This window comes from Rhipicephalus sanguineus, chromosome 3 (assembly GCF_013339695.2).
Source record: "Rhipicephalus sanguineus isolate Rsan-2018 chromosome 3, BIME_Rsan_1.4, whole genome shotgun sequence".
NCBI lineage: Eukaryota > Metazoa > Arthropoda > Arachnida > Ixodida > Ixodidae > Rhipicephalus > Rhipicephalus sanguineus.
Genome location: NC_051178.1, coordinates 51,124,472 through 51,130,652, shown reverse-complemented (window position 1 = coordinate 51,130,652; position 6,181 = coordinate 51,124,472).

Here is a 6,181-nt window from a genome sequence, read left to right as displayed (position 1 = left end):
TATCACCACTATGTGCACGTATCTGATTGGAATTATACTTCGATTTGTGTCTCTGGCGATGATGCATCATCACGCAAAAACAGTTAAGCGCACGGTTACATGATTTCAGTGCATACAGACAGGCCAACCTGCGCCAATTTCATTCCGATGCATCAAATTTAATAAAATCAGTGGGGCCAGCCCTAAGTGGAAAGGGTCCCTTTCGGCGGCTTCTGTTTTGTTTGTCCCGTACAATTGTGTGTCCCTTCCCTTCTGCTGCACATTTCCCAATGCGCTGGCATGCACCCGGGCTTCAATGTGTTCTTGCTTCCTCCGCGATTTGGCCTGCACTGCCGCAACGAGTACAATTGCCCTCAACACTCAGCGCAGTGTAGACAAATTATATTCAATGCTGTACGGTTTTAACTACACTGCTCAGAGGCAGGTGCTCGGCATGAAATCATAATGAATCACTGGTAAATTTTTTATTGTGGTAGCGCGATTACCATCAGCTCTTCTGTTCGGCCCGCGGGCCTCGCCGGGCCGTCCGAAGCGTTTTCCGGCGGGCCCGGGCTGGGCTCGGGCTTGAAAGTGCGGGCCTAGGCCGGGCTCGGGCTTGAAGCCGTGGGCCCGGGCCGGGCCCGGGCTTGAGGCTGCTGGCCGGGCCGGACTCGGCCCGGCCAGCAGCCGTCGGGCCTTCGACCACAGACAAACGTTATGCATTGTATGGTCAAAGGCATTCTGTGCCAAGATGAAGTCACGCGTGCAAAGAGCTGGCTCTTAAAAAGCTTAGTAAAGTAAACAGAAAAACAGTTGAAGTCCCACTTTTCAATTATATGGACAGTCTCGGCTGGAAAATATCCGTCCCCGTCGCCGTTATTCACCGTATATGTATAAGTATGTATATATATAGAAAGGCCACAAAGAAAAATAATTAAGAAATTCTTTCCGACGCGCGGAATCGAACGGGCGACCTCTCGCTTTGCAGCCCGCCGCGTTAGACGTTAGGCCACGACAGCACCGTCTCTCAGCCTGCTAACGGCGAGCTATTTATATACACCATGCAATTCATCATGCTTTCTTAGTGGCCACATAGATGGCGCGACGTGCGCGCGTGTTGCGAGCTTTAAAGATCGTCGCCCCGCCCCTGCGAACGCCGTTGCTGTTCACTCTACAGGGCGTCGTCGCTTTCGTGCGCTTATCCACGGCCGCTAAATAAAAACGAGGTGCGGCCTGCCGAATGGGTGCGTTTTCAATGGGGGAACGCGTGACATGCAGAGTTTTGAGACGCTACCGCGGGGGCGCTGCACATCGGTAAACCGCGGCAGCTAGTAAGCGAACGCTCGGGGCGTTGGTTCGGGCAAGCGCAAGCAAACGCTTTTGCTGGAATGAGCAGCCGTACACTTGCCTACGAGGTAGAAAAGGTGCGGGTTTTTTGTTGCGTTGGCCACGGCCGCTAAATAAAAAAGAGCATTTTTATTTAGCGGCCTTGCGTTGGCTCTATCAGTGAGTGCTTAATGTGATTGGACATTTCACCATAACTGCGATGCCCAAGAACTGTCCCGTGGAAGAAGTCGTACATTTACTTCGTTCACTTCAAGCAGTACGACTTCAAGGTAGAGTGCAAGGTGCTGCGAGCGACAGCCGTGCCGACCATATTTTCATCTTTTCCAGCTTACAAACTAGCCGCGTCCTCATTGAAAGGTAGACCAGTTGTTCGTGTTTTGCCTATTACTTCCATATCGAACGGCAAACAATATAAACTAGACGAGTGCCAAAGCTCAAGAAAAGAAGTTGTCAATCCCTTGCGAGCAGAAGTTGCTGAAACAGAAATCGTGGTGAGTGGAATGACGTCAAACCCGGGAGGATTCTCTGGAATGGACGGCCGCGCACACAGCCCTGCCGTGGAAGACCGCGTTAAAACGCGAGAGTTAAAGCCCAATGAACCTCCAGTTTGGTGCGCAGCGCTGTGTGTCTTTCTGCCATTTCTTGTTTTCGTTTTTCATCTGCGCTGTTTCTTCAGGACGCGAGTACTCGCCAACTCGCCAAAATTGCCATTTTGGTACAATATGTAGCCAAGAAGTTTGCATTTACTGTGTTTCAGCAATGTAGTTCAGTGGTAACAACTCATGTTTAGGGTTGCCACCTGCCCGGTTTTGGACCGGCCGGGCCGGTTTTTTAGACAAGGGGCCGGTCGCCGGTCCGCACCTAAGACCGGCTGTCATTGGCCGGTTTTTTGCTCATCGTATCCCGAGTATTCTTTTTTTTTTTACTCTTCTCCATGTTGACCGCACGTGTTGACTGACGAATTCCACCTGCGCGGTCGGGGACTGACCGCGCAGGTGGAAAGAAAAGACAGGAGAAGAGAAAAGACAGGGGAAACGTGACACCTGCGTCGCCGCAACGACACCGCGTGTCGATCCCCTACATCGCCGGTGCCATAGAAGCAATAGCCCGTATACTGAGAGAGGCAGGGCCGACGTCGCCCACAAGACATCTACCACCATCGGCCCAAAGATCGCGCACCTGCGGAAAAAGCTCAGGGCGTCGTGTACAGGATCGCGTGAGCCGACTGCCCCGCTTCCACATTGGGGAAACCAAAAACTTCCACGAAAGAATGTGGCAGCACAAGAATAACCTCCGTTAATTGAACCGAGAACTGAGCGCAGTAGCAGAACACTGCGAGCGGTTTTACCAATATCCGTACCGACGACGTGGTGATTCTGGCAAAGGAAAGGAACCCTCGCCGAAGGCTCTTCCTCGAATCCTGGTACGTTCAGCATACAACAGGAAACACCAACCGCTCTACGGGGACATTGCCCTCCTCCTCCTGCCCCCGATCGTTGGAACATGGCGAAAATCAGTCTCAGTAGTTAGTTACGTGCTTCCTTTGCTTGCATCATGAGCACGGATTCTCCGCCTTTGAAAAAGCGAAAAGTACGTCAATGTACGTTCCGGAAAGAGTGGAGATCTCACCCCGAGTACGAAAGCTGGCTCCTGCCCACTGTGTGCTGCTTTTGTTTGTGCATTGGGTTTATTTGGCTCAATGAAAGCAATGTTACATTAAATGTCACTGCATGCCGAAGAATTGACATAGCGTCTATTGTTCAACATTATTTTAATCTTCTGTTACCCCCCCCCCCCCCGTCGAAGGGCCGGTTTTTTTTTCGGTAAAAGGTGGCAACCCTACTCATGTTTGAATCGGGTGTCATTTAAAAATGGCACTTATTAGTGCAATGCGAAGCAGATATACACCAGATTTAGCATGTATATACGTGGGAGATATTCTATGTCACGCTAGTTTATTTTGAAGAGCAGAAAGTAATCACGCATCTCTAAAAAAGCCCCCGCAATGAGGAAGTCGTCCACGCAGATAACAAAAGCTAGAGCATTCAAACGACTGAGGACATCAACGAACAGCAGTGGACCACTTTTGTTCCCAGTAGAAGAAACAAAAAGAACGACTGTTCAATAAAGTTTTACATTCATCCATCTATCCTTTGGCAGCGGCGCTGTACACCACGCTTACAGGTGTGTCTTCATGGGAGCATGTCCTTCTCGCGTATAGTAGCAATAACCGCAAAGGAAACCATACTGATACGTCATCTGGCGTGTCTTACACATAAATAGCCGAAATGCAATCACGGGTCAACGTGAGGCGACTGTAATGACTGTAATGACCACTAAAACGAATGCACGCAGCCGGCTGGCCGCCTGTGCGAGCGGGTTTTCTTTACCGTTGTGCAGCGCTGCGGCGGTGGGAGCGAGAACTAGCGCTGTCACCGGCGCAAAAGAGCGTTCGGCAGGCCGCACCTCTTTTTTATTTAACGGCCGTGGCTTATCTCAAGGAAAGAAGGGGCGGCCGGTGGGGTGCTTCGATTCGCTCGCTTACGCTCGCTGCAGCGGCCGCGTTTGCGAAAGGAGCGCGCTGTTCAAACAGAAATAAATAACAACTGTGACAATTAGTTCGCGCTCGTCTTGTGTGTACCTGTTCGTTTTGTTTCGTGCGTCCTGCTTTTATGGGTGAGCAGTGCGCTTCAAGTGTCGAGCTGTGACGCATTAGTTCGCGCTCGTCCTGTGTGCGTTCTTTTCGTGCGTCCTTTTTGCTCGACCGATGCGCTGGCAATTTCGAGCTGCTTTCCGTTCTTCGCGTTACATTACAATTTATTGCTATCGCAATCATTGCTTCGCCGTTGCGGCGAAACTGTGACTTTTTTTCTTTTCCACAAAAAACAGCATGGCTTCAGCTTGAGGAAAAATTAATTATACAAAAAACGGTACAAGCAGATGCGGTACAATCTGTAAGTAAACAAATATATTTGATGCTCGCATCCTTCGTTGCGCCTATAGAGGCGTAGACCGCATTATATGTGGCTATCCTTCTGGTCGAATTGCTGATGTTAAAGGAGTGGTTACAGAAAATTTGTGAACCTCTGTTTTGATCTTTTAATCAGTGTCTACTGACTCGATAATAGCGGCAACGAAACATATTTGCCCCAGCGCGTGAGGAATGTTTAATAAAATTCTCGTATGTTACGACCGGAGGCAGTTTCGATTTCGAAGAGCACTCGGTGGCCCCGTGACGTAGTCGGACTACTTGTTAAACAAGACCGCAAGAACCAGGAACGTCATTGGCCAGCTTCTGCATGTTGTCAGCGCTGCTGTTTTGTCTGCTGTGTTGAGCAGGTGTTGAGCGTCGCGAGTGCTTGTTTCCTCGATCATCAAACTACGTTGCTTATCTACTGCGGCGATGGACGAAAGAGCTGGGAGGAGTGTAAAAATCAGCAAGAAAACCTGGACTCACTTTGGGAATCTCGCCGGTAGCTGCGATTTTGTTCTTGTCATGGTCTTCCAACTGAGGCGACGTTTTCCGCCAGGCTTGGAGTAGCCGCATCATTAGACGTGCTGAAACATTTTCGCTCCGATCATTTCTAAAATAGCCGGATGAGAAGTGACGAAGGAAGCAGTGAAATCCCAACATTGGCGCTCTGTAACAGTATTTATGCCTAAAATGCAAGTGACGAGATGTACGCTTTACTGACTCGTATTTATATCGGGCAACGCCGCGTTCTCAGGGCATACCAATCCCACGTACGCACGTCGGAGGGCCGAAGCAGTTATCTGTCCACTACGCAATACGATCCCGGCAGCAGACAGCTTTAGTTCGTCTGTAGACTTCCTAACGTCTGCGGGTACCTTGTTACCGGAGCTGTTGACGGCTGCAGCAGTAGCAGCAACTGCGGAGCCCGTAGCGACATCTTGTGGCGTTTTGTGCAAGACAATTTCTTTTTCTATTTTTTCCGTCGCGTTCCTGCTCTTGTCGAGAAAAAAGGCAATGAAAATACGGTGAGTTGCTAGTTATCTCATTGTTAATGCTTTACACAGAATCACTAAGCGGGTAAGTCGCTGCGATGTTATATTGTACGTCTCTGGTTAGGCTATGCATCATCAGGCGTCGCTACCAGCGTTGTCCGTCTCGTACCTTTGTCTAGGTGGCTTTGCTCTTACATACCTCCAGTAACCCGGCCAGAACTCGTGACGTACGTAGTACCCCCTCGATGACCTCATCGTCTTTTGCTTCTATTTCCGATTCGGCACTTTCACGACCTTCCAAAATCAATTAAAATACTTTTAAGATGTATTTGTGGCTGATATTGCACAGATGGCACCCATATGCCCCCATTAGCGTGATTCAACAATCAAATTGTGTCCGAATTTTTGTGTCACCACTCCTTTAGGGCTTGTGTAAGCTTTAAATCACCTCGTCATGAACGCGCCCTAGATAAGTTTAGTAATGAACGCCCGGGCCCGGGCAGGCCCGGTCTTGGAACCACAGGCCCTGGCGGGGCTCGGGCTGGGTTCGTTCATCTACGCCCGGGACCGGGCCGGGCCCGAGCTTGGAACCAAGGGCCCGGGCTGGGCTCGGGCTTCATAACGCGGACCCGGGCCGGTAAATCCGGCCCGTGCAGTGCTCTAGTTCACAGCACTGCCGCCGGATGCGGCAGTTTGTAAACACATTAAATTCATTATTTTCCTCAGCTTTCTGCCTGAAATGAAGTGTACGTCTATTGATTTTAGCACACAATCGTTCAATTTGTCTGAAAATCATGACGTCAAAATTTTTGTTCACTTTCTCTCTAAGCTGGGAGATTGTAATATGGAAAACTCGATGCTGTTCAAAAAGTGTTTGGAAAGCATTTGC